Below are 15599 nucleotides of genomic sequence, written 5' to 3'. Positions count from 1 at the left end.
TTTTGAAGTCTCCCTTTTCTTTGACTTCATTGTTTGGACATTCAGACTTAATATGTCCCTGTTCACCACAACCATAACAAGTATACTTATTAGAATTGAATTCACTAGATTTCTTTGAATCATACCTTTTAGAAGCTTGTTTCTTTCTCAAGAATTTGCTGAATCTTCTTGACATGGTGGTTGGGAGATCCCTTAACACCTTTCCTTTTCATTATGGTGGTTGAAGGCCTAACTGGACTGGTAAGGAAAGCAACAAAAGCCAACCTTCTGTCTAGGGTCAAGATTGGAAGCAAGGAGGTAGATGTGAGTTTCCTCCAATTTGCAGACAACACTCTCTTCTTCTGTGAGGAGTCTTGGAGTAATGTGATCATAATGAAGACTATCCTAAGGGGTTTTGAGATTGCTTCAGGCTTGAAAATCAACTTCCACAAATCAAAGTTAGCAAGAGTCAATGTTCAAAGCAGTAATCTCCTCTGCTACTCAAAGATCTTAAATTGCGGCCAGATGGAAACTCCATTTAAATACTTGGGTCTAGAAGTAGGAGGTAATCCAAGGAAGAAATCATTTTGGGAACTTGTTCTAAATAAATTAAAAGCAAGACTAAGTGTGTGGAAGGGATGGTTCTTATCTATGGCAGGCAGGATATGTGTAATTAAATTTGTATTCACCACAATACCTCTTTTCTATCTATCTGTTTTCAAAGCACTAGAGTCGGTGTACAAAAGTATCATTAGAATCTAAAGGATATTTATGTGGAGGTGGGGTAAGGAAAAAAGCCCAATATTGTATCGTCCCGTTCCTGGGCGTTGACCAAAGGTCAGGGTCAATGCATGGTGGGACCCCTCAAGGGACCCAAGGAAGAGAAGGCAACAGGTTGGCCGCTCGAGTCACTGCCTCGTTGAGGCATCCCCCAAAGAAAGGCGTCGCCAAAGAGAGGCGTCGCCCAAGGGGGGCCTCGCCTAAAAAGAAACATCGCCGAACGAAGACATCGCTCGATAGGCCTCGAGCCTTGACCATACGGAACAACGGTAAGGAGAAGAGAAATGTGGCTTCAAGGCCATAAGTCTAGCACCAGAAGGGGATATCCTGACTCGTGCAGTACCCCTGCCACAACTGGGAGACCCTGGAACAGATACGGCCCATGAGAGGGCCATAACCAGGGGAGAACCACGTGCATGGTACGAGGGAAAGTCAACCCACGTGCCATAAACACTTCGCATGAAAGAGGGCTCACACTAGGGAATAACCCTAAGATGGGTTGCGGCGCTGTGGGACCCTCTACTCAGAACAACGGTCAAGTCAGAAGGGCACGTGGCAAGGCACACGTGCTCATTAAAGGTTTCAGTGAAAGTTTGCCAAGGTACGCGTTAATTCAGTTAAGATTCGAATGTTCCAAGGAATGTTTTTATGCGCTTTCAATGCGCTTTGGCACGCTTTAAAGATGAGAAGGGTATAAAAAGGGACCTTGAGAGCATTTGAAAAGGATCAAATTTTTAACCTAATACACAGAGATACGCAAAGAAAACCCTAGTTGTCTTCACGGCGCACTCACAGTGAGCACAAGGCAATTAGGGCGACACAACTCTAGCCACACACTTTCAGTCATTCAGCACAGTTTTTTTTCGACCACCTCTCAAGGGTGTGTCCCCTTTGATGTTTCTCGCTAGCTGACTTGATCGTCGGAGTGCAAACGACCGTGAGGGCGCCCCTTTGTTCACTTCTTTCAGGTACTCACAGACGGAGCAAGACGGAGGTGCCCTAACTCGCAGGGACAAGCCACGCGCAAAGACGATCCCGGTCAACCGGCGGCGACATTTGGCGCCCACCGTGGGGCCGTTCTAAAACGTCAGTCCCACCACGCAGGTTTCTCAGGTCCAGTTCTTAAAGCCTAGGTAAATTGAGAGAGTTCCCAGAAAACCATGGCCACGAGACCAGCACGCACTAGGAGCGAAGAGATGACCATGCAACAACTCATGGGCATGATGCAAGGGCTGCAGGACGCAATGGCCGCCTCGAAAGTGGAGCAAGAGCGCATGCAGGCGGATCTTGCAGCTTCCCAGGCGAGAAACGATGAGCTCCACCGTGCCAACGAGGAGTTACGTCGTGGATGGCGCGGTGGAGATGAGCCTGAGGTTGCATCCCCACCTAGGGAATTCACAACACCATTCTCACAGGCGATCCTAGAGACAACGATCCCCAACACGTTCACGGGGCCCAGGGTAACCTTCACAGGGATGGAGGATCCTGAGGCACACCTCACGGCGTTCCACACACAGATGTTGTTGGTTGGCGGTTCTGATGCCGTAAGGTGCAAGCTCTTCATGAGCACTCTGACTAGGATGACTATGGATTGGTTCATCAGCCTCCCAGAAGGTCACATCACGTCCTTCGCCCAACTCTCACGACTATTCAGAGAGCAGTATTTAGCCAACAGGGCCCCAGCCCCAGTCTCGTACGACCTTTTCGACGTAAAGCAATTTCAGGGTGAGACCCTGAAGGAATACATAAGCCGCTTTGGGGCACAGGTGGTGAAGGTGGGTACCACAGATGAACCCATGATTGTGTACGCATTCAAGAAGGGGGTACGTCCCGGGTCTTTCAGTAAATCGCTTAACTGCAGCCGCCCAAAAACTTTTGCTGAAGTAAGGCGACGAGCGGTAGAGCACATTGCCTCAGAGGGCGAGGCATACGAGAAGTGCACGACTGCTGCACCCGTACGACCAAGGGCGCAAATACGCACACAGCCTGCTAGGGTCCATGAAGCTGCCATAGAGAGAAGAAACTCGGACAGAAAGCGCACTTACGAGACGAGGAGAGCCCCGCCTAGGGGTCGGGCCGAAGGAAAGAGAGAGGGGGTAGGCCACTGAGGCACAACTTTGTGGTGGAACTCAAAGACCTCATCGTTGTACCCAACATAGCTGACAGGTTGAGGCCACCAGTGAAGTCTGACAAAATTCTGGGACCTCACAAGGAATCATGGTGCGAATTCCACGAGGTGTTTGGGCACCATATTAACAACTGCTTGGCGTTGGGCTATCAGTTGGACGAGCTTGTGAAGAATGGTTTCTTGAAAGATTATCTCGCTGGGTCCACCACGACCACAGGCCCGACAACGCCAGAGGAAGGTCAAGCGCATGAAGTCCCAACTCACGGAGAAGTGCACACCATCTCTGGCGGTTTTTCTGGAGGAGGGCCCACTGCCTCTCAACGCAAGAAATACGTGAGGTCAGTAAGTACGGTTGCAGAGGAATTTCCAGAAGACCCATGGGAGTCAGACCTCGTTTTCACAAGGGCAGACCTGTGGGATGTGGTCCCACACGACAATGACCCGGTGGTCATTTCAGTAGTCACGGCAGGAAGGAGGGTGCAGAGGGTTCTCGTCGACCAGGGGAGTTCCGCATATGTCATGTTTTGGTCCACTTTCAACAAGCTACAGTTGTCCCCTGACCTTTTGAGACCCTATACTTGATGCTTGTATGGGTTTGCAGATAATCCGGTAGAGGTACGAGGCTATTTGGAGCTGAGGACAACGTTCACTGATGGAGCAGCATCACGGACCGAGAACATCCGGTACTTGGTGGTCAACGCCAATTCAGCCTACAACATTTTGCTAGGCAGACCAGCTTTGAACAGATTGAGGGCGGTGTCCTCCACGCGCCACATGAAGATGAAGCTACCGGATCTTAGTGGCAAGGTAATTGTGGTCAAGTCGGATCAAGAAGAAGCCCTTAAGTGCTATGAAAATAGTCTGAAGACAAAGAGAGGCGTGGTCATGGTGATTGAACGACCATTCGCTTCAAATTCGCAAATGGAGTTGGAACCGTTGGAAGAGGCGACGCCCGCGAAGCCCACGCCGATCGAAGCTACCTCAGGGGCGACGCCTATAGAAGAAGCGCCTACAGAAGGAAAAAGTGGCGATGCCTTGACAAAGGAAGGAGTACGCGGAGAGGACTTGCCCACGGAAGGAGAGCCAGAGGGGGCGATGCCCGATACACCCGTTGGGGGGACGCCTATGGAAGAAGACTCCACGAACGAGCCTCTTACAGAGAATGTACAGAGCGAGCGACCTCGACCAGAGGATAACACAGTAGAAAGACAAATAAGGGGTAAGGTGTTCAAATTAGGACGCTTGCTGAGCCAAGAAGAACAAGAAGAGGTAGCCGCAGTAATCTCACGCCACTTAGATGCTTTCGCGTGGACTGCGGCGGATATGCTAGGGATAGACCCAGATTTTTTGTGCCACCATCTCACCATGGATGCAAAGGTTCGCCCTATGAGACAGAGAAGGAGGAATTTCAACGAAGAGCCATGTCTCGTCGTGAAGGAGGAAACACGGAAGCTGCTCAGCGCTGGGCACATCAGGGAAATACAATACCCTGAGTGGCTAGCCAACGTGGTTCTAGTAAAAAAGGCAAACGGGAAATGGAGGATCCCGGTCAACCGGTGGCGACAAATATCATGGGTAAGCTAGGGAGACTTGTGTAAAACGAAAGAAGAGGGAGGTTTGGGGTTCAAAAACATTAGAAAGTTCAACTTTACTCTCTTAGCTAAACGGAGATGGCGGTTGATTTCTCAAGAGAAAGGGAAGTGGAAGGAGGTACTACACTTGAAGTATGGAGCGGAGCTTGAGTGTCCTCATATATCTGTGAAATATCAATCATGGTGGTGGAGAGACCTAGTAAACGTGTGTAGGGAGGGAGAAGGAGATGGGTGGTTCCAAAAAGAGTTACTTTGGAAATTAGGAAGGGGAGCTAAGGTTAGATTCTGGGAGGATGTGTGGGTTGGTGACTCAAATCTTAAAACAACGTTCCAGAGGCTGTTTTCTTTGTCGGTTAACTAGGAGCAAAAGGTGGAAGATGTAGGTGAGTGGGATGAGTCGATTTGGCGGTGGAGGTTAGAGTGGACGCGAGAAAGATTTCGGTGGGAGACTGAAATGGAAGCAAATCTAATTGAATGCATAACAAGGGTTGTTTTGAAGAGAAATATGAATGATATCCGAGTGTGGGTGGATGAGAAATATGAGAATTACATTGTGAGTTCAACATATGAATGCCTATCTAAGCAATCTAGAGGTACCCATCATGTTGCTTTTGAGTACCTTTAGAAAGCTAAAGCATTCCCTAATGTGTTGACAACAGCTTGGAGGACCCTCATAGATAGAATCCTAACAAGGGAGGGTCTATGTAGAAGAGGACTGCAGATGAACTCAATAGTATGCGTTTTGTGTCAGACTAAGGAGGAAACATGTCAACCTTTGTTTATAGAATGCAAACACGCACAACATGTATGGACGTTATGCCACAAATGGTTAGGAATCTTGTCTATTCAACATTATGACATAAAGAATCATTTTGTGAGTTTTCATTTAGCTCAGGCCAATTCTAAGCTATTCTCGTTTGGAAAGGTATTTGGGCAGCTATTGTAAGGTGCATTTGGGACCAAAGAAATACTATACTGTTTAAACAAGGAGTAGTATATGCGAAAGAGATTTTCCAGATGGCCTAGCTCAAGTCGTGGTTATGGATGAATCATAGGTTATACTCCTTTAATTACTCCTTTACGGATTGGTTGCTTAATTCATATATATACATAAAAAGCATCAAGTAACAACATGTGAGTGGTAGCAGGGTCGTAAGTGTATCTGTGGTCTATCTAATATCTGTGGTAGCAGGGGCCCTGGGTGCAGTCCTGGGAGCTTCTAAGGGTTGACATTTATGCTCTTAGAGGTTAGACTGTGTGCAAGTTTTAAGAGGTTAGCACTGGGTCACATAAATTGCAATAGACTAACAAAGGAAGAGGTAGGAAAGGTTGCTTATGTGCCTCCGGAGGTCTGTAAACTGTGGCAACAAAACAAATCTGCTGGTGATGCTTTCTATTGTGTTGTTTGGTTTTCTGGATTGACAGGTGTGAAGAAAGGGGACTATAACACTATGCAAATTTGTTGGTGATGCTTTCGGTTGCTTTGCTTGGTTTTCTAGCTTGACTTGTGTGAAGAAAGAAGATTATAAGCAAAGCAGTTGTATCTTACTGTAGGTACTCAATGCTAAAACAGAGTTAAAATTCTGTCTCTGATTAAGGTTGGACGGGTTTAAACAGGTGTTGAGCTGCTTAGCTGGATGATGGGTTTGATACTTAAGTAGGTGATGTCGTGTGATTAGTTGCGCCTGCTAGAAGCAGGGTTGAGCCTTATAAGTTAGGATGGATGTTATGGATGTTTAGAGGGGTTTTTCTTATGGTTTTGATAGGTAGCTGCAAGGCATAATCACTTTAAAAGTAGTGGAGGGATTGATTATGTCTGATATCCGAATGGAGACCATAAAGCTGCTGGTATGTTGTTAGAAAAGACTTGGTGATGGAGATCAAGCCCAAGAGAACATGGAGGCCACTCATCAAGCTCAAGAAGAGGTGGAGGCACAAATGGAGGACGCCCATGGAGGTCAAAGTCCACCTCAAAGGATTACAAGAAGCATGTTCAAAGCCTTGGGAGCTAGAGGACATTTATTTTCTCTTTTTGTAGTGTCTTTAGTTGAAGGTGCTTAGAGGGAAACCTTAGAAACCTCTTTTGTTATAGCATCTTTTAGGTTTTAGTTAGGAGCTTTAGGGGGGTGTATTAGTAGATAGGTGTAGGAGTAGAATAGGGGGTGCCAAAGTGAAGGAAAGGATCACACCTTCCTTGCCTTGCTTTTGAGCGCCGGTTCTAGCTTGTTTTGGAGGGAATTTTGATTTGTTTTAGCTTTCAATTTTCAGCACCTTAGGCTATAAATAGAGGTGCCTTCCTTGTAAATTTCAGATTTGAATTTATCTAAAGAAACTATACTCAAAATTGGAGTGAGCATTTGGAGAGCTTTGAGCTTCTACTCTAGTCTTATCTTGAAGGACCATGGTTTCCTCAAGTGGCGGCTTGCACACTCATCTAGGAGCATCCATACTTCTAGTGGCGTGATCATCCAACCATTCTTCCATCTTCATGAGCATTCTCTTCTCCTTCCTTTTTTCTTCTTCAATTTGTTCATGTTGCCTTGTGTTTTGAGTTGTTGTTGTTTCGGTTCTTCTAATTTTCCAGCACCTATATTCTGTTTGTTTCTTAATTCTGTTCGGTACATTTGATTTTAATTCAATTCTGTTCGGTCTCTTCTTTTTAAATTCCTTTGTTGATTCAATTTGACAATATTTGGTTCATCCAAATGAGTTTGGGATTTGGTACTTGTTATTGGTGAGTTCTTGACTTAGAACCATGATCCAACTTCTAAGAAAGTGCCTCTATATTTTCCAGCTCAAGGTGATTCCTCAAAGTGTCAAGAATCTTGTTCTATGTGGCTATTGGAATCACATCATGTGGTATCAGAGTCTTAGGTTCATTCTTGTTTAATTGTTGAGTTGTGTGCACTTTATTTCAAGAGCTCTTTAATTTCTTGCAATTTAAGTTTCTGTTTTAGAATTTTAATTGAGTTTTCTTGCTGTTTTTCTTTTGCTCCAAGTGTTTGAGGAAAGGTTTATGGCACTCATAATTCTTATGAGTATGGTTGCTCTTTTGGAATGGCATTATCCTTCCTAGAGTTTACCTTAAGCTTCCTTTCACTTGTTACAATTTGTGATGTGTCTTTTAATTTTTGAATCATGTCAAGTTTTGTCTTAGTCATGTTATTCCATATATGTCATTACTTCTAGTAGTACTTTTATTGTTTTGATTGTTTCTTGCTTTAGTGTCATATAATTTTCTGATTTGATGTTGATCCTTTGTGCATTTTCTTTTTAGAATTGAGTTCATACTTGTATTCTAGACCTATACAAGTTCCAATACATCATTTTCTATTATGTCTTTGCTAGTTCATCATCCTGTTTTTTATTCCTATGAGGATTCCTCTGTTTCTGAAAAAAGTGCTTACTGTTTTTCCTTATTGCAACTGATTTACGTACTTTAAAATTCTGAAATTCTGGATTTGAGATATTCAAAGTGTTAGAAAAGAATAGAAAAAAGAATCATTCAAAAATATGAAGTACACAAAAAAATGATAAATAAAATAAAAAAAGTGTACATTCCTGCCGAAAAAAATACGGTAATCTGGCAGTGATTTTCAAAAATTTATTTCTCTCAATTGGCTTACCGTTTTTAATTGATTCCAGTGCCATTATTGAGTTAACATCTTGAAGTTTCTGTGGTATAAATTTCATAATCCAGTTCGCTCTACAACGTTCCATTTAAATCAGTGAATATCAAACACAGTTTGCATAAAAAAAAAAAAAATTTCCAGTAGCTAAATTTTTTTGTTTTCTTCATCTACTCTAGAACTTTTCCTTAAGTATTCTTTTGTGTGCCTACTTTTCTCATTGAGTTCTTTATTTTCTTGATTGTCTTTCATTCTTACTCTTTGAGTTTGTCTTACATATAGTATTCCTTTTGCAATTACCTTTCCTTGCTTATACCTTTTCTTGTTTGTCTTTATTGTTTCTTTGGTTTTGTGGTGGTTTGCTCTTAAGATTGGTGTGCTTGCTTTGACATATTTCATTTGAGGATTCCAAGGCCTCAAGATCAGATTGGAGCAAGAACATTATTTCTTTGAGAGTGATATCTTTTTCAGCCTTAAATTCACTTCGGCAGTTTCAATTGCAAAGCTCACTGTTTTTGCTAATTTTTAACTTGTTTGCTGTTTTGTGTGTTTGCTGTTTTTTAATTACAAATGGCTGGATCTTCAAGTGATGCATCCTACAAGCAAAATTCTCCTTCCAAAGCTTCCATTCTTGGTGAATTACATGAAGCTCAAAGAACAATTAGAAGGTTGGAGGAAAAAATGCAAAAGATGGAGGTACAACAATCTAGACCATCTCCTTCTATCCATGATGGACATCATTCTCATAGACCATCTTCAAGAGCTTCTTCAAATGATGTTGGCCGTGAAGATGAGCATAGGAGAAGGAGACCTCCACCCCAAGTCCATGGACAAAGACATCATCACCAAGGGGAAAGAATTCACTACGGCAATGGCTTCTACCATGATGCAAAGTCCAAGCTTCCTTCGGTCAAACTACCTTGTTTTAATGGTTCTAGTGATCCAAATGTGTATTTAGATTGGGAGGCTAAGTGTGAACAAATTTTTGAGATCCATGAGATCCAAGATGAGCATAAGCTCAAGCTAGCCACCCTAGAGTTTAGTGATTATGCCATGAAATGGTGGCATGGGATTGTAAAAGACATTATCTATCACAAGGGTCCTCCCGTGGACTCTTGGAACTCTTTAAAGGATCATATGCGCGCTAGGTTTGTGCCCCCACATTTTAGGAAAGACCTCATGTTGAGACTCCAACGGTTTCAACAAGGCACGCTAAATGTGGATGAATATTATAAGGAGCTTGAGACGCTTGTGCTTAAAATTGAATTAGAAGAAAGTGAAGAAGCCATGGTTGCTAGGTTTGTGAGTGGTCTTAGGAAGGATATCCAAGACATTGTTGAGTTACAAGAGTATTCATCTTTGGGTTCTTTAGTTCATCTTGCAATGAAGGTGGAAGCCCAACTTGCTAAGAAAAACTCTTTTAAAAATGCTTCCAACAATGGATACTACTCCAAGTCTTGGAGAAACAAAACTTCTTTTTCTAAACATCCTTCCAAAGATTCTTCTTTCAAACCCAAGGAATCTAAGCCATCAACATCTAGACCTAAGTCTCCCACTAGAACATCTAACACAAAATGCTTTAAATGTATGGGTTATGGTCATATTGCTGCAAATTGTCCTTCCAAACGAAGTATGTACATGCATGAGGGCATTGTAGTTAGTGAGCATGATTCGGATTCTTCAAAGCATTCATTGCATTCTCATGCATCTAGTGAGGAGGAGAGCGAATGTCCACTTGAAGGGGACTTGTTAGTTGTGAGAAGACTTCTTGGACAAGTTTCACAACCTTTTGATGAAAGTCAAAGGGAAAATATTTTCCATACAAGATGTCTTATTCAAAACAACATTTGTTCCTTGATAGTGGATGGGGGTAGTTGTGCAAATGTGGCTAGTACAAGAGTAGTAGATAAGCTTGGATTGCCTACTATCTCTCATACAAAGCCCTACAAGTTACAATGGCTTAGTGAAGTAGGAGAAATAATTGTTAATAAACAAGTCCTCATCCATTTCTCCATTGGAAAATACAAAGATGAGGTATTATGTGATGTTGTGCCCATGGAAGCCACTCATGTTCTTTTGGGAAGGCCTTGGCAATTTGATAGAAAAGTTTTACATAATGGCTTTACCAACAAATTATCTTTTGAATTCCATGGTCACAAGGTTACTTTAAAATCTCTCTCTCCAAGAGAAGTCCATGAGGACCAAGTTATCATGAAGATAAAGAGGGAGAGTGAAAAAGATAAAAAAGATAAAAAAGATAAGAGTTCTAAGCCTACATTTCTTGTGTCTAGGCGTGACATTGAAAGGGAAATAGTGGCTCATCATCCTCTTTTTTTAGCCATCCCTAGAACTCTTAGCATAGAAACACTTGTTGATAGTCCTCATTGCTTGGAAAATTTGGTAGAAGAGTTCAAAGATGTGTTTCAAGATCCTCCAAATGGACTTCCACCTTTGAGAGGGATTGAGCACCAAATTGATTTGATACCGGGCTCTTCTTTACCAAATCGTCCCGCATATAGGACCAATCCAAGTGAAACCAAGGAAATTCGCCAACAAGTTGAGGCTTTGATTGAAAAAGGGTGGGTGCAAGATAGCATGAGTCCTTGTGCTATGCCTATCATCTTAGGGCCAAAAAAGGATGGCACATGGCGAATGTGTTCGGATTGTAGGGCCATAAATAACATAACCATTAAGTATAGGCATCCCATACCTAGACTAGATGATTTGTTGGATGAATTACATGGTTCAAAAATCTTTTCAAAGATTGATCTTAAAAGCGGCTACAATCAAATCCGTATCAAACCGGGTGATGAATGGAAGACGGCTTTTAAGACCAACTTTGGTTTATATGAGTGGTTAGTTATGCCTTTTGGTTTAACTAATGCACCAAGTACCTTCATGCGCCTCATGCATCATGTTCTTAGACCTTTCATTGGTAAGTTTGTTGTGGTTTACTTTGATGACATTCTCATTTATAGCTTATCTTTGAATGACCATAGGTTGCATGTTAGGCAAGTTTTGGAAACCCTTAGGAAGGAACATTTGTATGCTAACCTTGCTAAATGTATGTTTGCTCTTGATCATATAGAATTCCTAGGGTTTGTTGTGAGTTGTAAAGGGGTCCATGTGGACAAAACCAAGGTGGTGGCCATTCAAAATTGGCCTACACCGAAATCTTTGAATGAGGTCCGAAGTTTTCATGGGCTTGCTTCTTTCTATAGAAGATTTGTCCCAAACTTTGGTACCATTGCCGCACCACTCAATGACATAGTGAAAAAGGATGTGGTCTTTCATTGGGGAGAAGCACAACAAAATGCTTTTGATACTTTGAAAAAAAAATTGACTAATGCTCCCATCTTGGCCCTTCCTAATTTCACTAAGACATTTGAGATTGAGTGTGATGCTTCAAGCATAGGTATTGGGGTTGTTCTCCTTCAAGAGGGCCACCCCATAGCCTATTTTAGTGAGAAATTGAAGGGAAGTCATCTCAACTATTCCACCTATGATAAGGAATTATATGCACTTGTTAGGGCTTTGTTTACTTGGCAACACTATCTTTTTCCCAAAGAGTTTGTGATACATAGTGATCATGAATCTCTTAAATATTTGAAAAGCCAAAACAAACTTAACAAGAGGCATGCTAAGTGGGTGGAATTCATTGAGCAATTTCCTTATGTGATCAAACACAAGCAAGGCAAAATAAATATTGTGGCGGATGCTCTTTCTAGAAGATACACCTTGCTAAATCTTTTAACCTCTCAATATCTTAGTTTTGATCACATTAAGGAACTTTATCATGATGACCTTGATTTTTCTCTCCTCTATCAAGAGTGTCTTAAGGGAGGACACAAAGACTTTTTTATTCAAGATGGCTTTCTTTTTAAGGGAAAACGTCTTTGTGTTCCCCAATGTTCTATTAGATTATCTCTTGTTAGAGAAGCTCATGAGGGGGGCTTAATGGGACATTTTGGGGTTGCTAAAACTTTGGATGTGTTGCATGAACATTTCTTTTGGCCTCATATGCATAAACATGTTCATAGTTTGTGTGATAAATGCATAGCTTGCCGCAAAGCTAAATCTAAAATGCATCCCCATGGTTTTTATACTCCTCTTCCTATCCCTTCAATGCCTTGGGTAGATATATCTATGGATTTCATCTTAGGCTTACCCAAGACATCAAAGGGAAAGGACTCCATTTTTGTGGTAGTGGATCGTTTTTCAAAGATGGCTCACTTTATTCCTTGCCACAAAGTGGATGATGCATGCCACATTGCAAACCTCTTCTTCCAAGAAGTGGTTCGCTTGCATGGGATTCCTAGGTCTATAGTGTCCGATAGAGATCCTAAGTTCTTGAGTCACTTTTGGAAGACCTTGTGGGGCAAGCTTGGAACTAAGCTTTTATTTTCTACCACTTGCCACCCACAAACTGATGGTCAAACCGAGGTGGTGAATAGAACTTTAGGACAACTATTGAGATGCTTTATTTCGGGGAATCCTAGAGTGTGGGAGAATTTACTACCCCATGTTGAGTTTGCATATAACCGAGTAGTAAATTCTACCACCTCCCATTCTCCTTTTGAGGTGGTCTATGGGTTTAATCCCCTAACACCTCTTGATCTTCTTCCTATTCCCCTTCTTGACGATGTCTTGTGCAAAGATGGGGATGAAAAGGCTTCTTTTGTGAAAACTTTGCATAAAGACATCAAGAAGAGAATTGAGAAGAAGGTTGGCAAGTATGCTGAACTTGCCAATAAAAGGAGAAAAGCATTGTTGTTTGATGAGGGCGATTGGGTTTGGCTTCACTTAAGGAAGGATCGTTTCCTACTCAAAGGAAGTCCAAACTAATGCCTCGAGGGGATGGACCTTTCCAAGTCCTCAAGAGGATTAATGACAATGCTTATGAGTTAGATATGCCTGATACATTCTTAGGTAGTCATACTTTTAATGTGAGCGATCTAACTCCTTTTTCTGTAGGTCTCCAGAATTCGTGGTCGAATTCTCTCCAACTCGGGGAGTATGATGGAGATCAAGCCCAAGAGAACATGGAGGCCACTCATCAAGCTCAAGAAGAGGTGGAGGCACAAATGGAGGACGCCCATGCAGGTCAAAGTCCACCTCAAAGGATTACAAGAAGCATGTTCAAAGCCTTGGGAGCTAGAGGACATTTATTTTCTCTTTTTGTAGTGTCTTTAGTTGAAGGTGCTTAGAGGGAAACCTTAGAAACCTCTTTTGTTATAGCATCTTTTAGGTTTTAGTTAGGAGCTTTAGGGGGGTGTATTAGTAGATAGGTGTAGGAGTAGAATAGGGGGTGCCAAAGTGAAGGAAAGGATCACACCTTCCTTGCCATGCTTTTGAGTGCCGGTTCTAGCTTGTTTTGGAGGGAATTTTGATTTGTTTTAGCTTTCAATTTTCAGCACCTTAGGCTATAAATAGAGGTGCCTTCCTTGTAAATTTCAGATTTGAATTTATCTAAAGAAACTATACTCAAAATTGGAGTGAGCATTTGGAGAGCTTTGAGCTTCTACTCTAGTCTTATCTTGAAGGACCATGGTTTCCTCAAGTGGCGGCTTGCACACTCATCTAGGAGCATCCATACTTCTAGTGGCGTGATCATCCAACCATTCTTCCATCTTCATGAGCATTCTCTTCTCCTTCCTTTTTTCTTCTTCAATTTGTTCATGTTGCCTTGTGTTTTGAGTTGTTGTTGTTTCGGTTCTTCTAATTTTCCAGCACCTATATTCTGTTTGTTTCTTAATTCTGTTCGGTACATTTGATTTTAATTCAATTCTGTTCGGTCTCTTCTTTTTAAATTCCTTTGTTGATTCAATTTGACAATATTTGGTTCATCCAAATGAGTTTGGGATTTGGTACTTGTTATTGGTGAGTTCTTGACTTAGAACCATGATCCAACTTCTAAGAAAGTGCCTCTATATTTTCCAGCTCAAGGTGATTCCTCAAAGTGTCAAGAATCTTGTTCTATGTGGCTATTGGAATCACATCACTTGGTTTTGGTGAAAGAAATGATGGTTGTTGCCTACAGGTGATGCTCAACGGCTAGTAGTGTGGGGCTATCAAGAGAAGCATTTGTCTTTTGGGCTTTGTTGGTCCAGCTTTAGAGATGCTGGTAAAATTTGGTCTTGCTGATTTTGTGGGTTCTATCTTGCCATATTAAGGGATCTAAAGGTTCTAAGAAGATTAGTAATGAAGCTGAAGCAGATCATGAAGGTTATTTGCATAAGTTCAAGCCGTTGTGGACAAGTTTCAGAAGATTAAGAGGCTTCAAAGTTGCTGTTGAATGGTGCCTAGTGTTGGGTTCAATAGTGTCTAAGTTGAAAAGGGCGGGGGGAGGGGGGTGAATTGAGCTTTTAAATATTTCAACCTGATCCAGTTTTATCACAAGACAGAGAAAAAAAAAATTTATTTTGACATGAACATATTTATTTTTCTGCTTACACTACAAAAACAATAATTCAGTTATATGTTTTTCTAATATCAAGTGAATTGATCAGCACACAGTGTTCACATTAATTCAAGCAGAGGAAAATCAAAGTGTTCAATTATTATACAATCCTTGAAAGTAAAATCACCAACTTGAATGAATCTTGTTAATTGATTGAATTGATTTTCACAGATCAATGTGCTTCAATTTACCTTCAACAGTTCACTCAGATTCTCACAAGTTATTCAAATTAGTTTTCCAGAAATCAAGAACAGTATGAACAAACCCAGAATGAACAGATTCAATTTCAATTGAATAATTTTATTTCTTGACAGATCAGCTTATGCAACAGTTATTGAGTGTAGGGATTAAGAAAGATTGAACACAACACAATTATACTGGTACACTCAAATGAGCTACATCCAGTCTCATCTTATCCAAGGTGAAAACCACTAAAAACAGTACACACCAATTACAAAACCTAATGTTCTTGAACCCTACAAGAACAAGGCACACCTAGCTGGAAAACTCTATTTCAACACACACAAATCTTCAAGAAACCCTATCAAGAAGAGTCTTACAACACACACAAAAACTAATGAGGAAAAGAATACACCTGGAAAGAGAAAGCAGAAATCTGACTAAGCCAGTAGAACAGATTGCCTAGAACAGTGACAACACCTCTAACCAAGCTTAGAGCCAAAAACAAGAACAAGCACAGTTTCTGATTTGAAAAATCTTTCAAGAACACATGCTAAATCTTTGAAATCTCTCAAACTCTGTTATAAAACTCGTTTTCTCAACAACAACTTTAAGTCAGAAACAACTATCCTTTTATAAGAGACTTTTTATAACAAACTTTTAAAAACAGTTAAAGCAGTTATAAAAAGAACATATTGAAAATAAAATGAATAGATTTATTTTCAAAACCAAAGAGAGTTTTAGAAAGGTTGCAGCTTAATTACAAGAGACTTAAGCCAAGCTACTTGGTGCTAATATAAAGATGGGAAAACTTCTCAAGAATAATGCACCAGACTAAAATGAATCTATTC

This window comes from Phaseolus vulgaris, chromosome 2 (assembly GCF_000499845.2).
Source record: "Phaseolus vulgaris cultivar G19833 chromosome 2, P. vulgaris v2.0, whole genome shotgun sequence".
In the NCBI taxonomy this organism is placed as follows: domain Eukaryota; kingdom Viridiplantae; phylum Streptophyta; class Magnoliopsida; order Fabales; family Fabaceae; genus Phaseolus; species Phaseolus vulgaris.
This window is presented reverse-complemented; position numbering follows the sequence as displayed.